This window comes from Marmota flaviventris, chromosome 2 (genome assembly GCF_047511675.1).
Source record: "Marmota flaviventris isolate mMarFla1 chromosome 2, mMarFla1.hap1, whole genome shotgun sequence".
Classification (NCBI taxonomy): Eukaryota; Metazoa; Chordata; class Mammalia; order Rodentia; family Sciuridae; genus Marmota; species Marmota flaviventris.
The window spans coordinates 22,671,553-22,694,927 of NC_092499.1; the positions used below are offsets into that span (position 1 = coordinate 22,671,553).

The window sequence follows — 23,375 nt, forward strand, 5'->3', positions numbered from 1 at the left end:
TGTGATCATGAACTGACTCATCAGGACTTAGTTCCTTGAAAGTGAAATTTCTTGTTTAGATTGTGTGACTGATCACACAGGCTATCAGGGCTTGATGCCCTAGGTAAAAATAGAGAACATCAAAATGAAAAGAGTGAATTACGGAATCAGTAGGATTCTTTGGTTAAAACAACAAAAATAAACTTTGCCTAATTAGAAAATTTAAAAGGAGCGTTTGTTGGAAAGATTTGGTGGGTCGTGCTCACAAGAATCAAAGGGAATGCTGAAAAATCAAGCTGAAGAGCCAGACTCAGAATAGGCGGGAGCCAGGCCCTCTGGCAAGGACTTGCAGATGGTTTCTTCTGGGTGCCACACCTTGATGAATGAGCAACATGCATTGTCAGTTTGTTTCACTTTCTAAAGGGTCATTTTTAAGGGATAGAACTTTTCAGTGATTGGGCTTAGCATTTGGCTTAGGAGAGCAGGAACCTTGATGGACCACCCCACCAGTCAGTATCTCTAAGGAGATGCCTCTTAAATAAGACCCTGAAAACACTAACCATAAAGGAAAAAAACAAATGATGAATTAGATCAGATTAAATTTAAAATGCCTGTTAAGCAAAGCCATCAATAAGAAAGTTAAAGGCAAGCCACAGCATAGGAGGAGATATTTACAGTAGATACTCCTAACAAATACTCATTTCCAGAATATATAAAGAATTTCTATGAATCAAGGAGAACACAGCAGACACAGGACAAAAGTCATGAAAAGGCTCATCACAAAAACCTCTTCACAAAAATCTCTTCACAAAGGAGGCTATAAACATGAAAAGTGCACAACTTCATTAGGCATTAGTGAAAGTCAATTAAATGCACCATATGACACACTACAGACCCATCATCAGCTAAAATCTAAATGACAGGTAAAGATGTAGAGCCACCAGAATGCTGTGGTTCACTGAGTAGCAGTGTAAATTAATACTATTAATTTGCAAATGATGGCAGCTCAGTTCTGCTCCTGGGTACCCCAAATAAATGTGTGCACACATGTACCAAAAGGCGCATACAGGAATGTTCACAGAGATGCTAGCTATAATCATCAAGTCCAGAAACTACCAAATGACCTAAGTAATACAAGGGATAAATTACTTCACATTCCCACAATTGAATACAATACAGAGATGTAAATTAGCACACTGCATGCAACATCAAAAATGAATCTCACAAATATCAAGAGAACAGACTATATTATTTCATTTATAAAAGTTAAAAATAAGTGAACTAACAGGTGGTCTTAGGAGTCTGGACAATGATTACCCTGAGGGGAGGGACAGTTCATGAGTAGAATTGGACAAATGTGGTCTTCTACAGTGCTGACTGTGTCCTGTCTTTTGATCTGTTGAATTTCCTAGTGTCTTCACATTGTCAAAATTCATTGAACTTTAAACACAAGATTTATGTTCTTTTCCATATGCTTTATACTTTAATAAGAAGTTTACAGAAAGGGAAATAATGAGAGAAAGGCTAAAATAACAGTGGTTGGGTGTGAATCCTGACTCCATCCCTCCTTGTATGTGTGACACTGGGTAAGTTACTGAGCTGCTTTGTGCCTGTTTTTTCATCTGTTAAAGGGAGATAATGGGAATACTATCTCATAGGATCACTGGAAGAATTAAATGAGAAAATACATGTAAAGTGCTTAAAACAGTGTCTGGTATAAAGTAAGTAGAAAATATCTCTTAGGTAGAGTATTATTATATTGTGTCATAACTGCTCCTTGTGAGAACTGCTTGGGGAATTAAGGAAATGCATGTTGAACATCCCTAATCTGAATATCTGAAAACTGAAATGCTCCAGAATCCAAAATTTTTTGAGCTGTCATGCACTCCTGCAATCCAAACTATTCAGGAGGCTAGGAGCAGAGGATTGCAAGGTTGAAGCCAGCCTCAGCAACTTAGTGAGACCCTGTCTTAAAATAAAAAGTAAAACGGACTGGAGATGCAGTTCATGGGTAAAGTACCCTGTGTTCAATCCCCAGTATGAGGGGGAAGAAAAAAAGAATTTTTTGAGTACTGACATGACACCACAAGTAGAAAATTTCACAAATGACCTCATGTCCCAATTATTAAACATGCTGTATAAAATAATCTCTGGTTATATGTATAAGATATATGAATTTTGTGTTTAGACTTTGATCATGTCCCCAAGATTCCTTGTTATGTATATGCAGATATTCTAAAGTCTGAAAAAATACACAATATGAAACATTTCTGGGCCCAAGCATTTTAGATAAGGAATGCTCACCCTATATAAAACCCAGGCCTTAAGATTATAAGTAGAAAAAGAAATGTAAAAAGAACAAACAGTTGACTCTATAAGAGAATATCAGTAAATTCCAAATGAGTAATACAGATAAGAAAAACAAAAGAATTAAACAGAAGAAGCAATTACCATAGGTTAGAGTGTTCTGGGCCAAGCTCACAGAGTTGTTAGAAGTCAAAATAGTGGTTCTTGGTGGGAGGAGTGGCTGGAAGGAAGTGCTTATCTGGGCTGGCTGTGTGAATGTGCTCAGTTGTAAACGTTCATGGCACCATCCTCTTGGAACATGTACACCTTCCTCTGAGTGTATTCTCCTTCCAGTAGATGAAGAGAGTGCTGGTCTATAACCTGGTTGATTTTTAACAGCAGACAAGTTACTTAAGCTCTCTGAATTTTATTTTCCTTACCTACAGGCTGTAAAACCTTCCATAGGGTTGTATCTAGGATTAATAAATTAATGTATGTTGAACACCTTGTTCAGAATGGGATGATGAAATATTTTATGCACCTGATCAGCAAACTGGGTTAGAGGGCAACAAGCAGAACCAGACTTTTCCTGTTAAGATTTGGAACTTCTATTTGGGGTTCATTGCTTTGTTTGAGGAATGACCTTTTGTGTTGTTATTGTGAATGGACTTGTCACAGTGTGTCATGTGGTGGTGCAGTGACTCAACCAATGGGGCAAAGGACATTTCTGCTTCTCCAAGCCATGGCTTGACACTTGTCCCCACACCACCACTGTTGATTTCCTTTTCCTGTGTTTGCTAACAGTCACACCTGCAAGTGAGCACAACACCTGGCTTGGGTATGTACTAAATAAATATTTACTGAGTGCCAGGTGCTCCCAAAGGACACATAATGAGGACTAAAAACAGGGTAAAAAGTGAAGTAATCCAAACATTGAAGAATTTGCCTTCAAATAGCTTACAGTCTAGTAACAGGGTACACATGTTTCTTCTGAAAGCTACTTCCTTTCCTTTTCTTTTGCCTTATCCTCCACTGAGTATACATTACCTCATATTCTTATTCTAATTCATACTAATTCTGTGTGTTTCTGTATCCCTGTGACATACACTCACACTCACTGAACTGCATTCCATATAAACAGGTTAAAAACCATTTAACATGGTGTCTAGCCAACAAAAGCAATCAATTTATGTATATTTTCTCCTTACTCCCTATTTTCCTGCAAAACTACTGAAGACAGTGCATTATGTTAATTATAATTACAGAAACAACCATTGATTAGGTTCTGTTCTATCCAGTGTACTCTGCCAGGCACTTGTCTGCGTTATCTGTAACTGTCACAACATCTGCCCTCCTACAGGGCATAGTTATCCCCATTTTATAGGTGAGGGACCTGAGGCTTAGAGAGTTTAATTCATTTTGCTAACAGACTATTCACCCACAGACTGTTTGTGGCACAGTGCAAGCCATCCCCTCTCCATGTACCATGATCCTCATAGAGCTGTTCAGAGTATTTGCTCTGATTAAACAATGTAATAATACCCTTCTGTGTCAGTTTGTCAGCCAAACAAAGCCTTGTAGATGGCAGAAGTTGACACAGTGGTCACTCTCTTATTTTAATGATTCTAGTTTGACTGTAAATGTCAGGAGTCTATCAACCTTACAAACAAATTCTGAGCTCTTATTTTAGAAATGCCTTCTTCATATTCAGCAGCACTAACCTGGCACACCATCAGAAGGGATACTGAACCTATGTCATTATCTATATTAAAATCTTGGATGCAGATAAGCCTCCAGTTTCTGCAGGAAGAGCCAGTGTATATTGAGAAAGTTCTGCCATTTCGGTCCTACCTTACTGGACTGTCTCTCTCAGATTAATTTAATGGTTATTACTAGTCTCTGTTCTAGAAACTTACAGACAGGTATCTGATGCAGATTAAGGTGAGCATTGCTTCGAGCTAAGCACAGAGCAGTCAGCTGATAAGGTGCATGCTTCTGGATGGTTATTCACAAGAAGGCATAGGCTAATGTGGCTACTGCTCTCACTGGTCTTAACGTTGCATTCTGGCCTCTAACTTTCTCATGAACTACTCAGATTGAGACAACTAGTTCCTTCTTCCACAGGGTTGTGGTATGTGTTGGGGCTTAAGTCACATTCAAGTGAGGAGGGAGATCAAAAGTTAGCAAATCACCTTGAGTTTAAGATGTAGTATCATGGCTTTCAGCCTCAGAAACTTAATATTTTTGTTTTGAGAGGCTAAACTTTCTGAAAATTGACAGAAATTTACATTAAGAGATACTTGCTGTCAATCTAACTAGTACCAGTTTTTTGTTCAAAAATAAAAAATAATAATAAATTGACTTTCTTCTGCATGGTTTTAGATCTTTATAGGCATTTTCCCCCCCCAGTTTTCACAAGAAGCTTTCAAGTCATTGGATAATTATTTGCATTTCACAGATGTGGACACTGAGCTGGCATTTCAACCAGGTGTAAACCTTGAGCACTTTCCACAGTACCCAGTGCCTTCAGGCATTCTGTCTACCAAAATGAACTGTCGGCTCCTTTGCCAGTTTGGCTTCAGCTATCTGAGGCAAAATTATCAGTCGTTTCCTTTTTTGAGTTCACATGGCAGTTTTTATATACCTTGTAAGAGCACTTCATGTTGTGCTTTAATTGATTTAACTCTATTGATTATTTATTAGCCTGCGTCCTCTGCTACACTCTGAATTTCTTAAAGGCAGTGTCAGTGTCACGTTCCTTGTTTACATATGGTATGTCAGTACTTGGCTGTGTTGCATAGTGGAAGGACTGGGTTAAATATTGTGTCTATTTTTGGGAATTACATTCTTGGCACAAGACACACTGCCTGGTAGCAAATAGTACATGTTCAACAAATATTGAATGATTATAATCTTAGATATTATTTTTCCTCTGTGAATATTTTTATTATTAAAACTGAAAACAGTATCTACTTTAAGGGTTGATGTGAGATTAATGAATCAAACCAGAATAAATGATGTTGTAATAGAAACTTTTGTGATTCAGATAGTGGTTTTGAGATTCATCAGGTTGTTGCATGTATAAATAGTTCATTTATTTTTATTGCTATGGTAATATTCTATGATAAGAATTTGTTCTAATCTGCTTGCCCATTCTCCTACTAATATATATTTGGAGCATGTCCAGTTTTTTACTATTATGAATGAAGCTACTATGAACATTCTTGAGCAAGTCTCTTTGGGACATATTTTTTGTGCACAAACGTAAGAGTAGAATGGCTGGGTTGAAAGGTAGATGAATGTTTATATTTATTAGAGGGTGCCTAATCATCTTTTAAAGTGAACTTACCATTCTGTACATTTACTAACAATGTATGAGAATTCTACTTGCTCCATGTCTTTGTTTACATTTGATATTATGCTTCCTAATTTTAGCCATTTTAGGAAGTGCATAGGATCTCTTTATACCTTTATTTGTATTTACCTGTTGAGCTCTTTTTTTTTTTTTTTAATATGCTCTCTGGCCTTTCAGATAGCTTCTTTTTGTCCTTTAGTTGATTTGTGGAAGATTTTTTTTTTAATGCATTCTGGATACAAGTCTTTTTCATTGGCTTGCCTTTTAACTTTTTAAATATTGTCTTGATAATTTGATGAAGGGAAATTTATACTTTTTTTTCTTTTATGGTTGGTACTTATTGTGTCCTAAGAAATTTTGCCTCCCCTAAAGGTCATTAATATAATTTTCTGTCCTCCTCCTGCAGAAGCTTTCTGATTTTAGCTTTTTAATAAATCTCTGAGTCCTAAGAATAATTTTCACATATACAGAGAAAAAATGGTTAAGGTCTGTATTTTTCTATATGGATATCCAGCTGCTCCAGCACTTCATTGAAAAGAATTTTTCCTTCCTCATTGATTTCATGACACCTTTGTCAAAACTCAAGTGCTGTATATATATGATCTATTTCTAGACTCTTCATTCTTTTCCATAACTTGTTTTTCCTGTGATACTATTTAATTACTACAACTATATAGTAAATCTGGAAATTTGGTAAAGTAGGTCCACCAACATTTTTCATCTTCAAGAATGTCTTGCCAGGTGCAGTGGCACACCCCTGTAATCCCACAGGCTCCAGAGGCTAAGGCAGTAGGAATGCAGGTTCAAAGCCAGTGCTGGCATCAGCAAGGTCCTAAGCAACTTAGCAAGAAAGACCATATCTTAAAATAAAAATTAAAAAGTCAGGGGAAGTGGTTCAATGGTAAAGTGCCCCTGGGTTCAATCCCTGTACCAAAAAAAGGCCATTGTTAATATTTTGATACCAAATTGTGCAATTGTATGAATTCTATACATTGGTTTCAGAAACTTTTTCATCTTAACAATATTGAGTTTTCAAATCCATGAACATGAAAGCCCTTCATTTACTTAGACCCTTCTGTAATTTTTCTTGGTAATGTTTTATAGTTTTCAGTGTAAAGGTCTTATACATCTTTTATTAACTTTACTTTTATATGTTTGACATTTTGTTCTGTTACAAATCATATTTTTAATGTTTATTTTCATTTGTTAATATTTTAGTATAAAGTTAAGTTTCAAATAGTGACTTTGTATCTTGAAACCTTAATATATTTACTTATTAGTTTTATAATTTTATTGATATTTTTGGACTTGCTGAGCACACAGGTCTCCTGTGAACAAAGTTTTACCTCTTTCTTTTGCTTTTTATTCCTTTTCCTTGCCTTGTTGCAATGTCTAAGGACTCTCATACAACACTGAATACAAATGGTGAAGAACACATTCAATATTTAATCATGTTAGCTGGGGTTTATGTACATGCCTTTTATAAAACTGAGGAAATTCTCTTTCTTCTTAATATCTTGAGAATTTTTATCATTCATAGGCATTAAATTTTATCAGATAACTTTTTCTCCATTTTAGGGGATGATCTTACAATATGTTGATGTGCAACACATTCGTTCTGTGTAATTTCCATAACGTGTTTCTATAACATTCCCAGGGGTGCAAAGGAATTGCCTTAAAGGCCAGAAGTTCAGGCATGTATTTTATTTTTTTTATTTTTGAGTTGTAGTTGGACACAACACCTTTATTTCACTTATTTATTTTTATGTGGTGCTGAGGATTGAACCCAGGATCTCTCTCATGCTGGGCGCTCGACCGCTGAGCCTCGACCGCTGAGCCTCGACCGCTGAGCCACAACCCCAGCCCCCTCAGGCATGTATTTTAAAGAGACTACCATCATCTAGTACCATAAGCAGTTTGGTGTCACCTGAGCCCTGTGGGAGCCCTACAGGGAATTCTTGAATACTTTTAGCTGTTGTTATTTTCAGCTTCTCCTTTATCAGCTTTGTTTATAGCCCAGATGTTTTTCATTTTGGTGGTAAAAGTACTTTTTATTTCTTTCCTGTGTCCACATTTTCTAAGTGTTCTTCAGTGTCATGGATTAATTGTATTGTTTTAAAGTTTAAAAACATTACATATTAATATACCTCAGATCCATTTCTAGCAAATCTTTCTAAAATTATTTTCGAGTCACCTGATTCTTTCATCATTGAATGCTAGAAGGTGCTCTGTCCCAATTAGATCTTCCTCGGTGAACCTCTTAGTGCAGGTATGCTCAACAGACTTTTCTGTGGCTTCTCTTCTCTAGGAGCTACTGTCCAGAGTAGTAAAATAAACAACAGAACATGCCTGTGTATAGTGTGATCAAGGTATAGATTAGGGACCTCAACCCTGCTTGAGAGTTTAGTGTGGGTCCAGGGTGACTTTGCTCAGAGGAAACTCTTCATAAGCTTGGCATTCAATTCTGGGGTTTTGTCTACCAGATGCAGTTGAGGCTTCAGAGACCTGATGTTGGAAGAACCCTCCCCTAGTCTGTACTGTGGATGGCACATGGAATAGGGACCACAGATAGGCTATTATTTCCATCTGCTTTGCTTTATTTTGGTGGAAGAGGAAGTTGTTATCTGGAGCACCACAAATCCTTGATAGTTATTTCCTCTTTCCATAAGAGAAGTGTCACTTGCCAGCTATCTGTTAAAGTAGGCTCCATCACTGGAGTTACAGAACCCTCCAAGCAGCTATTCTAAGTCACTGTCTTGTCAAAATAACCACTATTTCCCATTTTCCCCATCCCACCCCGATTACAGAATCCTGGATAGAGGGGATATTTTCTGTTCTTTCTCAATATTTCAGGTGCATAGCAATGCATGTCAGTTATCTGCATTGCTTTATATTGATTGTTACATTTAGAAGCTTATCCTAAGCAAAAAAATGAAGTAAAACAAAACAAACAAACAAAAAAAGCCCTTCAAATGAATGAACAAGGGCCTGCTTATTTTTCATTGTAATAACGAAAGTAGCTTTGGTTGTAGAGCATGCATTATTTTACAAATGGCATTCATGTGTCCCCTTTGGTTTTCATAACCATTTTGTGGTATAGGAAAAATTATTTATTCTCTTTAAAATGTGGAAACTGAGACTGAGTAATAGAGAAATTTGTTCACGCTCAGCCAGTTTGAATGACATTGAGCTGCAGACCCAATGCTGCCGTATACCAGAGTGCTCAAGACCGAGGTGTTGCAAACAGACATATTATACTCAGATGCTAGATCTCCACTTACTAGCTTTGTGACTTTGATCAATCACCTACCCCCTATGCCTTAGTGTCCCCATTGTTAAAATAGGGGTAATGATAGGACCTACCTCATTCAGGTGTTTTAGGTTCAAGTGAGATTTTTTTCGGCACAGCTCCAGACAGAGCACCTGGCACACAGCAGTGGCATGGCTGAATCTTGTGAGTAGGGTTGTCTTGGAGGTTTGGTGGCTTATCACTATTCCACCTATCTCTCCTGCCCTGAGGTCTGTACTTCAGAAGGCTCTAGAGTGCTCCAGGCATGCTCCAGAAGGTACCAGAGGCTCTAAAGATTAGAGAATCTAATCCCAAATTAAATTCTTTGAAGAAAAACTCACAGCACAAAAACCTCTTTCCCTGGTCAGTTTCCCCCTCCTTCTGAAATCATGTATGTTTATCTCTTATACACCCCTTGATATTCTTAATTTAATTTTTAGTTTCTATTTATTTCTGTGTGTGTGTATGTGTGTGTGTGTCTCTGTGTGTGTATGGTGTTGGGAATTGAACCCAGGGTCTTGCACATATTAGGCAAACACACTACCACTGACTAAATCCCCAGCCTGACACTCTAAATTTTAATCAGAAATCTTCACAAGATTTTTGATAGGGTAGTTCCATTCTTTCTTTCTAAATATTTTAGGAACTGTTTCTTCTTTGTTTGATAGCAGACCTCATCAAATTCATGCTAACTAGTGTCTGCTCTTGAAGAAAGTATAGAAATTCCCATGTTAGAGCTGGGGTTTAGCTCAGTAATACAGCACATGCTTAGCATGTACAAGACCCCGGGTGCAAGCCCCAGTACCAAAAAAAAGAAAAAGAAATTCCCATGCCAAATAGTGTAAAAGCATACCTCTGTATTTTGTGTTATGCATTCTAACTAAGGTTCTTACTTATTTGCACATTTATGTCCATGCTTGAATTCTCACATGCAGAGAACAGGAGGTGACATAACCACATCCACCAATCTGCTGTGTGTCTGGCTGCAAAGAAGGTTTCACCTGATCCCCTGGAAAGGACCTCAACATAGGCTACAAAAGCTACTATTTTTGAAGAGTAGAAGGAATCATGTTTATCAACATTTCATGATGTATTACAGCTGGGCAAGAAGCTTTAGATTTGAAAATAGCAGCCCTGATCCCATTGCCTCATCTCTGTCTACTGAAGTCTCTGACTTTAAATGTCAACAAGAATCAAATTTACTTTATGAATCAAATCATCATCATCAGTGATCCAGTATCACACTTTATTACTTCCCACATATCCTGAATGTTCCCATGAAGATGGCCAAACACTGCATCTGCATACTAGGATTAATGTTTCAATACTGTTCCCTCCAAATTTTTTCAGCAAATATAATGCACAAACCAACAGCTTGATTAGAAACTACCAACAGCTGCTTGTACTTGCTTTCTTCATATTTCTTGCTTTTAATGCTATTCCATGAAAATTCTCAATCTAGGATATTAAGCAAAAATTTAGCTCTAAAACTCCTGATACAATAATCCCTATAAATATGTGTTTATGAATATGTACATGCCAAGTAGACAGCTTGAAGGAAATATAATATGGTGACATGGATCATCACAGGATTTAGATGGCTTTAACTATCTATATGCCCTTCTGTACCTTTACAATTTCTTCCTTATAAATCAAGAAATTTAACTTTGTGATATTTTAGAATTTGATGGCTGGAACATGTATAAAACCAATATGCTTTGAAATGGATTCACATATGAGTACATGAGATTCAATGTAATGAATCCCTTAGTTATTCCCACCTAAAGCAACAGACACTTAACCGTGTGGTCCTAGGGACAAATGGCATCTTAGTTTATTAGTAACAAAATACCTTAGACTGCTTAAGTTATAAATAACAGAAATTTATTTCTCACAGTTTTGGAGTCTGAGAAATCCAAATCAAGATACCTGCAGGTTCAGTGTCTGGTGAGGACCTGCTCTTCACTTCTAAGATGGAACCTTAGAAGTTTTGGTCCTTACATGGTAAAAAGGACAAAAGGGCAAAAGGGCATACCTAGTTCCCCAAAGCCCTTTTATGAGGGCAATTCCTCACAACTTCATTGCCTCCAAAAGGGGCCCACATCTATATAATGTTATATTGGGTTTTAGATTCTAACCTACAAATTTATATATATTCAATATAAATATATATTTATATATATTCAAATATATTCAAATCATTAGGAGATAGGCAGCAGGTAAATCATGTGGCTTCTGAAAGTTCAGGATGTATATAGACATAGACATAGATATAGATAGTGCCTTTCCTACTTTCCCTATTCTCTAGTTAGTTGATTTTATTCCCTTCCTCCTAAACACTTATGGTGTCCTGGAGACTATTCTAAAGACCATGACCTCTTTAATCTGATATATAACTAAACCTCACATCACAGATCCACAGTTGGTATAGACAAGTTTCAGTGTAATATGTCTACAAATAAATCTTTATGCTAAGAGTACCTTCATATATCACTAAGATGTGTCCACTTAGTTCTAAACCACTCAAACAGAATGAGGAATATAGACTCATTTGGAACATAAAACTACTTCAGTATCTCAATAATAATTATAGACCTAACTATACGTTGATTGAGCACTGTTGAATGTTGAGATACATGTTCATGTGTTCTTTTATATTTCTTCCAAATAATTCTGTGGACTAGAGCAGAAATGATGATTATTCCATTTTATAGTGACAAAATTGGTACAAGGCTTTCAGTAGATCTGAGACTAGACACAAAACCTTCTGTTCCATGGTTAATAATGCCAAGTATCTCTCTCCAAAGTCTTCTCCCACGGGCACATGGATTCTAGAGAATTATTATATTCTATAATAATATCAAATACTATATAATGTTTGCTAAATACACATCATATACATGAACTCAGTTCTTATACCAACTTCAGAGAGAAATACTTTCATTATTTCCATTTTACAGTTGAGGAAACTGATGCCTGATGCTTTTAAGTAACTTACTCAAGGTCACAGAGATAATGGGTAGAGTAGGCTAGATATGAATAAGAGTGGACTCTGTTCTTCCTGACTGCCTGGCCACACAGTCAGGTCCATCTGCTTCCCACATGTTTATACCATGACCCAGACCAGAGGTGGCAGTTTTCTCAGTAAGAGTCCTATAACTCCTTCCCTCTAAACTTAAGAGTTTGAAATATTGCTTTTGTATTACTTAAGCAGTAATAACACTGTTCTATCTCCTTGTGGAAAGAATGAGAGAGAATAGAGAGGAGCAATAAAACTAATATTTTTTTTTTCTCAATGGTCATATACAGGATCTTTTCATCTATCTCTTGCCTGGTTGCTAAGGAGCTTGCAAGAAACAAAAGTCAATTAACTTTAAGCAAAAGGAATTTATTCTAAGGACATAGTAGTTTGCAGAATCAAAAGAAAAGCTAAATACTCAGGCTTTGGGAAGTTGGTGTATCTGCTTTTACTGTGTTACAAACCACCCCAAAATTTAGTGGCTTGAGCAGACAATCATTAGTTTAGCTTCTGATTCTGTAAATCAGCAATCTGGATAGGACTTGAGCATCCCCAAACTGCACTGGGCTCAGCTGATCTCCTCAGGGACTTATTTATGGGTTTGCATTCAAGTTGCCTACTCAGCTACCATGTCTTGATTTTCTTCCATGTGATCACTCATCCCCTGGAAGACCACTCACATGATAATTTCAGGGTTCCAAGTGCATTTAAAAAAAGCAAACCCCAGTGCACAAGCACTTTTCAAATTTTTGCTTGCAATATATGAATTTCATCTTATCTAAAGCAAATCATATGACCAAAATCAGAGTCAGTGTGGGAGGGGGACTGCCCAAAAGCACAGAGATGGAAGAATCTGTAGCCATTTTTAGTATGTCCAATACATGGCAGGAACCTAGGCAGCTTTAGCTCAAAGTAATATGAACTAATATGGAGCCTCTTTAGGGTTCCTCCATCTGAGTAACTTAGTTCCCACATTTCTCTTTCTTTGAATGAATCTATTCAAGATTTCCAAAGAGAATCTGACTTATTTTGAGTCTTATGCATCATGGATGGGACACCATGGTTGACAATTCATGAAGACTTGATTGAGAAGGAAGAGTTCCCCAAAGGATAGTTAATGAAGCTGTAACCCAAAGTGGTGGGGAGGGATGCAGATCAAGTAATACAGTATTCCTTCCTTCCATTTCATTCTCTGTATTGTCTTGGTCCTTCCCCTCTGAACCATGTGGGTTGACCTTTTCTCATAAGTATTTATTGAAAGCAAAAGTAACAATCTCAGTCTGGTACTTGAACAATAAACAATTTTAATCATTTACTTAAGAGATACTTTCTGTTATAGGCATAGGCATTCTCCCACCTTTCTTTTTTTTTTTTTTTTTCTTTTTTTTGGTGGGGGGGAGTACCACTGAGCCACATTCCCAGCCCTTTAAAAAAAATTTTTTTTTTTTTTTTTTTTTTTTCATTTTGAAACGGTCTTGCTAAGTTACTTAGGCCTTAAGTTACTTAGGTTACTAAGTTGCTGAGTCTGGCTTTGAACTTGGGATTCTCCTGCCTCAGCCTCCTGAGCCAATAGCATTACAGGCAAGTGCTACTGCACCCAGCCTCTCTTCTTATATTGCTGTGTATTCACTGGACACTGTGTGTATACCCCCAAAAAGGATGTGAAAAACTGGTGTTCTGATGTGAAGTCACATAATCCTTATCCCCAACAGCAACCACAATAGCTATTTGTTTAGGTCAGTTCCATAATTCTGGCTAATTAGAAGGTTGGTTTTAAAACTTTTTAGAAAACAAGTAAGAATAGTGATAAAGTCCACTTTAATTAGATTCCAGCAATAGGAAAAGCCTCAATAGGCTGTTAGCATTGAGGGGTTTTGGTAGTGGTTGGGGGGGGGGGTGTTTGATTCAATTACCTAATAATAGAAGAGTGAAGGAAATAAGAGATCTTTCTTATTGCAAATATACCATTCTTATTATCAATTTATTTTTAAATTACAAGTATAATAGGCACTTTAGTTATTGTTATATAACATATTTAAAAGATGGGTTAGAAAATGAACAAATGATTTTTTAAAAAGTGAGCAAAAGTAGAAGTTTCAAAATATTTTCTTCCCATATTCCAGTGGATCATCCCACTGTCTAGACTACTAATTTATCTATCTATCTATCTATCTATCTATCTATCTATCTATCTATCTATTTGTTTATTTTTGTGTCAGGGATTGAACCCAGTGTTGCTTAACCACTGAGCCACATACCCAGCCCTTTTTATTTTTTGAGATAGGGTCTTGCTAAGTTGATTTGGGCCTCGCTAAGTTGCGGAGACTGGCTTTGAACTTACAATCCTTCTGCCTCGGCCTCCAGAGCCACTGGGATTACAGGCAGCACCACCATACCCAGCCCTATTAAAATATCTTTTATCTACCCTTCTTACAAAGGCAACTCTAGTACCAAAGGGAAAATAGAAAGTTGGGTGTTTAGTCCTATCCAAAGTGTATCAGTGATTTAACAATTCCTTTATGGAATGGATTTTCATACTTCTTGTTATATTCACAGTTACGTTTCGAACGCATATGTCTATGTGCCTAAAGTTTGTCTCCCTCAAGCTTTTAAGGGTTCCTCTCTGCAATAATTATGGAAAGTCTTGGACTCACTGAATCATAACGTGAGGCAAATATATCATTTTCTTTCTTCATCCCCATTTCCCTTCTATTTTTCCTTCCTTCTTTCCTTCTTCCATGATCATATTGATAATAATATAACTTAAAGGCATTCTCCTTTCCCACTTCCTTCTGTTTTGCTTTCTTAATAATTCTGAAATGTGTGTGTGTGTCTTGTTTTGTTTTGTTTTTGTTTTCGTTTTTAGTATTGGGGCTTGAACTCAGGGTTACTCAACTACTGAGCCACATCCCCAGCCCTATTTTGTATTTTATTTAGAGACAAGGTCTCACTGAGTTGCTTATGCTTAGCGTCTCGTTTTTTGCTGAGGCTGATCCCTCTGCCTCAGCCTCCCAAACTTCTGGGAACACAGGCATATACCACTGCTCCTGGCTCTTACTATAATAAGTAATATTTATTGAGCACTCTTAAACGATGTCCATTAATGACCCCATTGAACTTTAGAATAACCCTTGAAGTGAATAATGTTAGTTCCCTACAGAGTTGAGAAATACTGAAGTTTAGGGAGGGTTAAATAATGTGCCCAAGAGCCCACAGTTTTCATGTGGCAGGTCTGGGCCTTTCTGACTCCAGAGCCCAAGCTTTGCCCTCTACTATCTGTAGTGGCCCAAACAGGCAGTGGAGGCCATCATGGGTTCAGGAGTCAATTGAATGTTAGCACAAGCTATGTTTAAGCTAGTCTTTCTCTTGTGAGCCTTGTGTCCATTCAGGAGACACTTCTGTATGTATGGTGAACAGTGCATGTTATAGCAAGTAAGGAAAATTGAAAGACTAACATCTGGAAATAGCTTTTTACTGTGTTTGCCCATGGATTACCTTATGAGGTCTTCAGAAAAATATGAGAGGTTCAGGAGTGCACCTAGATCTCTGCTGCTTGGAGAAATCTATTCTACTATGAATTAGTTGTTTTTCTGTTTTTCTAAGCTATTATCTTAAATTGATGTTTATAGTTTTATGAACTGCATGTATCACTAGTCTGTAGAAATGTTTCCTTTGATCTTGGTAACTGAAAGAGAGTTGAACAAATTCTAAAATGAAATCAAATGACCAAATTCAAATTCAATTGAAAAGAAGTGGATTATTGCATACTCAAGCTAGTTGGTTATTTTGTTGTTATTGTTATTGCTGGAAAATCTACATAAAGAGAAATGAACTTTGATAATATAGGTGAAAAAATTTTTAGAGGTCCTTTCAGCTTACAGGAATTTGCCCCTAATCTTCCTATTGATAATCCCAATCAGACTTCTTGAATTTCTTCAAGAAACTGTTTTATGGCTGAGAAAATAAATGGAAGACAGTCAGATTTGGTAGAGATTTAGTCAGAACATCTATTCCTGTCCTCATCCCCAACACACACGAGCACAGCATTTGTAATAATATGTGAGAAGTCCTGACCATTCTCTGCCCTTACCACCAGCCCCCTGATCAAATTTAAAGAATTAGCTTTGAAGCAGGAATTGGTGTCCAAATGAGAAGACTTTGAATCTGATCTGCAGTAGAATGGCATGACTGTATAACTGCTCTAGAACTGTGAAGGGAAAGATACCTCTGTGTGTGCTTAAAGTTAGCAGGGTGAGACTTTGAAGCAGGTAGGACTGGTGACTCCCAATTCCCACTCAAATAATAAGTAGGGGGGCCAGGGCTGTGGCTTAGCGGTAGAGTGCTCGCCTTGCACATGCGAGACCCTGGGTTTGATCCTCAGAACCACATAAAAATAAATAAGTGAAATAAAGGTATTGTGTCCAACTACAACTAAAAAATAAATATTTTTTTTTTTTAAAAAAGAAGTAGAGGTGGGCCCATTCCCAGAGGCAGCTGGTCCATGGCTCACACTATAAAAAGTAAGACTTCCAAGTTTCTATATAAAGAGAATGATGAGTACCAGCTCTGCAGGGGCAGACACTGATTGATAGGACACTAGTGCTGGTTCAGTGTAAACCTGTCTATTAAAGAGAGCAGTGAGGGATCTCACAGAGGCATTGGTGAGACAAACCTCTTGGTTAATTTCATTTGGCCAGCTTAACATCCTCTCTAAACCATAGCTTGGTTTTCTGTTACTCACCAGCATATCAAGGATGATAATCAAGCTCCCGGATGTTCCTTTGTAAGTCCAGTCTTTTTCTCTGTACCCTAACTACTGTAGTTAAGTGAGGTAAATATAGTGTGGTGTGTCTTTACTTTCCTTAACACTTCCAGGATCTGGGAATCATCTTACAATTGCCTGAAACCTAATTTTACATTCTGGCCCAAGAGGGATGAGGCTCTTAGAAGTTGATATCCCTGACCAAATGAAACATCATAGTTCAATCCTTATTTACCCTACTTTAGGGTGTAGTTCTTTGCTGAAGTCCAGGAACTTGACTGTTCACTTAGCCTTCAGGGGTCCAGAGGTTCCTTGGAGCTTATAAGTGTCCTGGGTCATTTCTGGGGTGTATCCCAACATGGTGATTGGGGGGGGAGGGGGAATGAGGATGTGGAAACACACATGAGTGAGACTTCTGTGGCAGTTGTGCTGGCAGTGAATGTCACCTGTCCTGGTTGCAGTGAGAGCCTGGGAACTATAGTTCTACTATGCTTCTGGGGACTTGCCCTTGCTCAACCAGGAAGTACTTTTCCTGGGTCCCAGCCCTAGGACCTTCTGGTCTTGAGAACTGTGCTTAAATCAGTCAGGGTAGAGACCTCTTTTTTCCCTTGCTCCTACTATATGTTCTCCCTTACAGTGGCTGCTGGATACTACTACTCTTTCTTAAAAAAACTCCTGAATCAAAAAGGGCTTTTCTACTTCTTTTCATACCATGGAAGAGTTTGATTGTCCTTCGCTCCTTCAAGGATCCAAAGGCTCTTTGAGGCTTATGAATTTCCTGGGTTGTTGCTGGGGTATATGCCCAAATGGTTATCATACCTTCTGGCTCTCTTTTTTATCATAGCGAAGCATACTTTATACAAGTGAGAGGCTCCCTTGATAAGGTCCAGATGATTAACTCCCTCTCTTACCCATACACAGTTACACAGTAGGGGGTGATGTCTCTTAACCTTTTGCCCAAAATTTCTCTATATAAATAGATGTTAATCCTGTTTAATTAATGTCTTTTCCCCATTGAACAAAGCTCCTTAGAAGTTGTATATCAAGATAACTCTTACCAATCTCAAAGGTAATAGGAAAAATTAAACAGATTTTTAGCTTAATGAATAATAAGCTTTAAGGAGATAACTGAGTTAATGAAAATTAAAAGCAGGGCTTGATTTATAATCTCACCTTGGGCAGTTTTCTTAAAATCACTAAACATTAGTCTTCTCAGAAAAATGAAAGGTCAAGTTTTACTGTTTCTAAAATCTTTTTAAGTCCTAAAATTCTATGTTCCTCTTTTCACTTTACAGATTACTCCATTAAATATTTAATGTGTGCTGTGTATCTGGGGCTGATTTACAGTTTTAAGTATATTCTCCTATATAACAGCGACTGCTATTTCATGTTGAGAAACCTGTACTAATCTAAGAACATTTGTTTATACCACTTCCAATAGATTTCAGCGACCATCTCTAAGTAAGTTTTCTGCATTTTTTGTTGCATTAATAAATTAGATTAACAAGTGGGGGAAAAGAAAATGTCAAAATTTTGCTGTGTTCAAACTACAAAGACTACTAGCCTTTCTCACCCCATGGCCACCATAGTTCTTACTTGTCCTTCATTTTGGGTGCCTTTGATTACCATTGTAATTTACTTCATTTTCTTATGATCTTTTGGGAACTTAAGATAGATTGTAGTCTAACATTAAAAGAAGCAACCATTTCTCTTTAGTTTGCATCAGTGAAGACACTAGAAATCTCTTAGGTACTGGAAAATTTCCCTGTGATGGGGAATGAAAACCTAGTCTTTATACATGGCTTTGTATGGCAGCAGCCCAACTCTTACTAAAAGCAATTTGGAGGTAACAAGTGGAAGGAATAGTAATTAAATAATGCTGGATTTTTGGTTTTGGTTTTATTTTAATAAGTCAATAAAATGGAATTATGGATAATAATTAACTTTGTATTTAAGATAATTAGCCTTGATTATAAATGTGCCAGTCTTTTATTCTCCCTCATTGTTTACCATACTGGCTGCTCTAATTGTAATCATCTTAGGAAATATTTCACTGCTGCTTTCTTAAAACAGACAATAGCTAAACTGTTTATTTCCTTTCTTTAAGGTTAATTAGTAATAAAGGTACATTTTTAACTTTATTATTTCTTTATTTTGTGAGCAACAGAGCAGTGTTTTAAATGCTTAAGATTTAAATGTTTAAAATTGTTTTTTAAAAGAAAGGGTACTGATTTAAAATTTTAAAAAATTTTGTTGGTACATTATGACTATACATCCTAGTGTGGGATTCATTATGCCATATTTATACATGCACATAACATAAAATGATCAATATCATTCTCTAGTACCTTCCTTTTCCCTCCCTAAACACCTCCCCTGATCCACTTGTGCTTACTCTGAGACATTTGTTTTCAACACAAAGCATTATGAAACATTATAGTCCAGTGCTTTCTAACACATATATGCTTTGTGTAATGAAATGTATTATTCTAGTAGTAGTAGTAGTAGTAAGAGCAGCTCACATCCACTGAAATTTTATTATTGGCCTTTCAGGTAGGATTTTATATATTCCTAAATTAGGAAAATATGAAATGGTAAAACTGAGAGAAATTAAAAACGTATCCAAAGTCATATATTAAGTAAACCTTTTTTTTTTTTTTTCCTGTTTGTACTAGGGATAGAGCCCACAGGCACTTTACCATTAAGCTATATCCCTAGCTCTTTTTAAAAAATTTTTGAGGCGAGATCTCCTTAAGTTGCAGTGGCTGACCTTGAACTTGGAATCCTTCTGCCTCCACCTCCCAAAATGCTGGAATTATAGCCATGTGCTACCATGCCCAGCTATGCAGCTAGTAAACTACTAATACATAACTGAAATCAAGGCAATTCAGCTTCTAGGTTCTTGTTATTATTTACTCAAAGTAAATACTTGACTCAACAGTATAGCATGGTCAGCTTCCATGTGAATAAACATACATCAAGAGCATTATCTCACCAGGCAAGGTAGGACATGCCTATAATCCCAGCTCCTGGGGAGGCTGAGGCAGGAGGATTGAAAATTTGAGGTCTGCCTCAGTAATTTAGCAAAACCCTGCCTCAAAAAACAAATTAAAAGGGCTGGAGATGTAGCTTATTGGTGGAGTTCACCTGGGTTTAATCCACAGAACCACAAACAAACAAACAGAAAAACAGAGAGAGAGGGTGGGGGGAGCATTGTCTCTCAATGGCAACACAGAATCCCTAAGGGTATAACAATTTATAAAACAGTCTTTATTTTAGATATATAATACCATGCCTGGCTCAAATTCTCAATTTCAGAAATTTGACCTGCAACCTCAAACTTTAGGTTGTTCACAGTTTTTTAGTGATCCAAATGTTACTTTGATAAATATCATCTATATACAATGTTGCATCTTTTTTATTTTCTTAAATTCCTATAAGACTCTTGAGTCACTGTTTTTGAAAACTTTAGACAAATTTTGGAATTGCCTTTCAGGAGAATGTAAATTTCTTCAACTGTCTAAATCTCTGATACTAGGACAATTGTATTTCATTGTTTCATAAGGTTAAATTCTTTTTCTCCTCTTAGTTATTAGACAGTTATATTTCTTTATGTAAATTATCTGTTTATTTTCCTTATCCTACTTATTTGTGAAGGTATATTCATTTTTATTAAGAACACACACTCATTATATATTATGGTCATGAATTTTTTATCACACATAATGCAAATATTTACCAACAGGAGTTTTACATACAGATAAATTATCTATTTATGTGTAAAAGTCCGAAGAATATTCTCTAATAAAAAGGGACTCAAGAAATATAATTCAGTCTTTGTAAAAGCAATCAAAGCTGTCTCTCAGTCAAGTGAAAAATGGAGCAAAATTAAGTCACAGTAGAGAAATCAGTGTCTTAATAAGGGATGATTTTTGAAAGTAACTCTTGGCAGTCTTTGGTTGCACTTCCAGAAATGCTTTATTTTATGTGAACCAAAAACCATTCCTGCTTTTCATCTGTATAAGTATGTAATGTTATTGAGAAATTTTTTCTTTATATGTGATGTTGTTAAAAAAACAAATTCTTGATTTCTTTCTTTCTTTTTTCTTTTCTCTTTCTCTCTTTCCTTTTTGGGGTTACTGAGGATTGAACCCAAGGTGCTCTACCACTGAGCTCCATCCCCAGTCCTTTATTTTTTATTTTGAGACAGGCTTTTACTAAGTTGCTGAGGCTGGCCTTGAACTTGGGATCCTATTGCCTTAGCTTCCCTAGTTCCTTGGATTTTAGGCATGCAACACCATGCCTGGCTCAAATTCTCAATTTCAGAAATTTGACCCATGTTTCACTCCTAACTAAAAGATAGGTTTTTAAAACCATTGTAATTATGGAACATGAAACGGCCAAAGGAGAGAGACTTTCCAATGTTTTTCAGTGGCCATCAAAGAGAAAATAAAATCTCTAGAAATTAATTTAATTCAAAAAAGTCCTTTATAATTTAAAGACATTTCATTTAAGTTATGAGTCTAATGCATCAAAAAAGTCTAGAACTTGATGTGATTTTAAATAACTTGATTTGAAAAGGAATTTATTGTAAGAAAATTGTATTTAAGTAGAGACAAAGACCTTTTTCCCCTTCTTTTTTTTGGCTCAGAAGGAGATGAGAAATGCTATTTCAGGGACAAGATTACCAGCACAGGGGAACCCTTTGGCAGGAGGATAAATGGCTTTGGCAGAAGGCTGCCCTCCCAAAGAAAAAGACTTCAGCTTATTCTAAACCAGGGTGTGGTGATGCATTCCAGGCACAAGCGATACCCCTGCTAGTGGGGTGGGCCAGGCAGGTGCTGCTTGGAAATACAAGCAGAATTTCAAAATTCTCTCTCCTTTGTGGTGGAAACACAAACTTCTGGAAGTTTGCAGAGCTGCCTCATTAGAAACGAGTTTTGAGATCCACCCCTTGCCCAGATCTCTAGGGAGGATGAGTTACTGTTCCTAGGAAGTAATTGTGTTAGTAAAATATTACTAAGGCTTACAATGTTTTCCTTAGCCTCCAATAAAAATAAGTTATTATTAATAATAATAATCAATAAACACATTAAATGTAAATACTATAAACCGAGGTTATTTTTTGATACTTTCCCTTCATTTGCCAAAAAATAAACCATTTGTATGTACATCCACAAAACTGAATTTGAAGGAGATTCTCATCTTTAATTTTAAAATGCTTTCAAATCCTTTTGTAGTGCTGCATGTACAGAAAATACCATGCACTCATTGTATTTCTGGAGTAGGTGTGGTTTATGTATGTATTCAGCCTACCTTTTCTAAATGACGTTTCTAATTAAGGAAGTTGCTATCTGTTTGAATACAGTTCTGGCAGGACAGTGACAAGCCAGCCATCCCATCCGTGTGTAATTACATGTGCAATTATGTGTGGTGTTGCTGATTTGGAGTGCTTGGATGTGATATGCATAAAGTCTTAGCAAGGCCATCAGAAATCCGAATCTTTGTGTATCCTTTTCCCTTTGATTCTGAATGAATAGCAATAGAAATAGTGGGTGGGGTGGTGGCAGAGATCCCTATACACATTCCTCCAGATACGGAAAATGAAAGAGCTACTCCAAAGCAAAGTTTCTTTTTACATTCAGTCAACAAACCTTTACTGAGTATTTGCTATATGCCAGATGTTCATCAAAATCAGCTCCTTCTTGCTAAAGGTTTTGTTGTTCTCCTCCCTTCCCACAATCTCTGCAGACACAGTCCTTATTATGTTAAGGTCTGGATCATTCCCTCATTAAGACTCCCTGTCCTGTGTACCCCCTTCCTTGAGGGACTTGCTAGGTGGAGCTTTATTGGTAATAACCTGCTTATCATCCAATAAATAAGCCCCAAAATGGACATTTTAGAGAAACAAAGAAGAGATTATATTATGAATATTTCTTATTTATTATAACCTGTGAAAATTTTAATGACTAGGTATTTATTATTCTATGTGTGCCTCAATTTCTTAATGTTCATCCCACTTGTTGGATGTTTAAAATCTTTCCTTTTATTTCTTCCTAATAATGATAAAATGGACATCTCTGTTCTTCAAACTTGATTCCCAACCTGATTTATTTCTTAAGGGTAGAATTACTAAGTCATAGCTTATGAACATTTCTAAGATCCTTAATTATCTCACCAGACCACTTTTCAGTGTGTTTGTTGCAACTTAGTCTCATTGAATGTGTATTTAGTGTTCCTCTCATGCCACCCTAACCCTCATTGAAAAATGAAAACTTTGAAAATCTTCACTGATTTTTTTTTTGTTTAATTTTTGTTTTTCTTATTACTAGTGAGACAATATTTTTCATGTGCTTATTAGACATTTTTAGCTTCTCTTTCATGAGTTCTCTGTTTATGTCATTTGCCCATATTTCTGTTGGAGTTTGTGTTTTTCTTATTCAGTTGTATGAACTTACTACATACATATTGATGATGTTAATAATTTTGTCTTTTTTATCATATTTGGGCTAGAATTCTTCCAAGTATATTATTTGTAGTCATATTATCACTGACAGAAATGAACTTTTTAAAAAATGAGGTCAGTTTATATTGTTTTGTATAGAAGGTAGTTTTCAATGCTTAAAAATTAAGAATATACACCTTAGAGATAAGTGTAGAAAACATCTGTTTCAGAGCTTGGTCC

At 36.5% G+C, this 23,375-nt stretch overlaps 1 protein-coding gene across 5 annotated transcripts in view; it reads left to right on the forward strand.

Annotated features, from left to right (window-relative positions):
- Ston2 (stonin 2) overlaps nt 1–23,375 on the forward strand; it is a 129,723-nt gene that overhangs the window by 90,152 nt on the left and 16,196 nt on the right. The gene's annotated exons all lie outside the window — the stretch shown is intronic.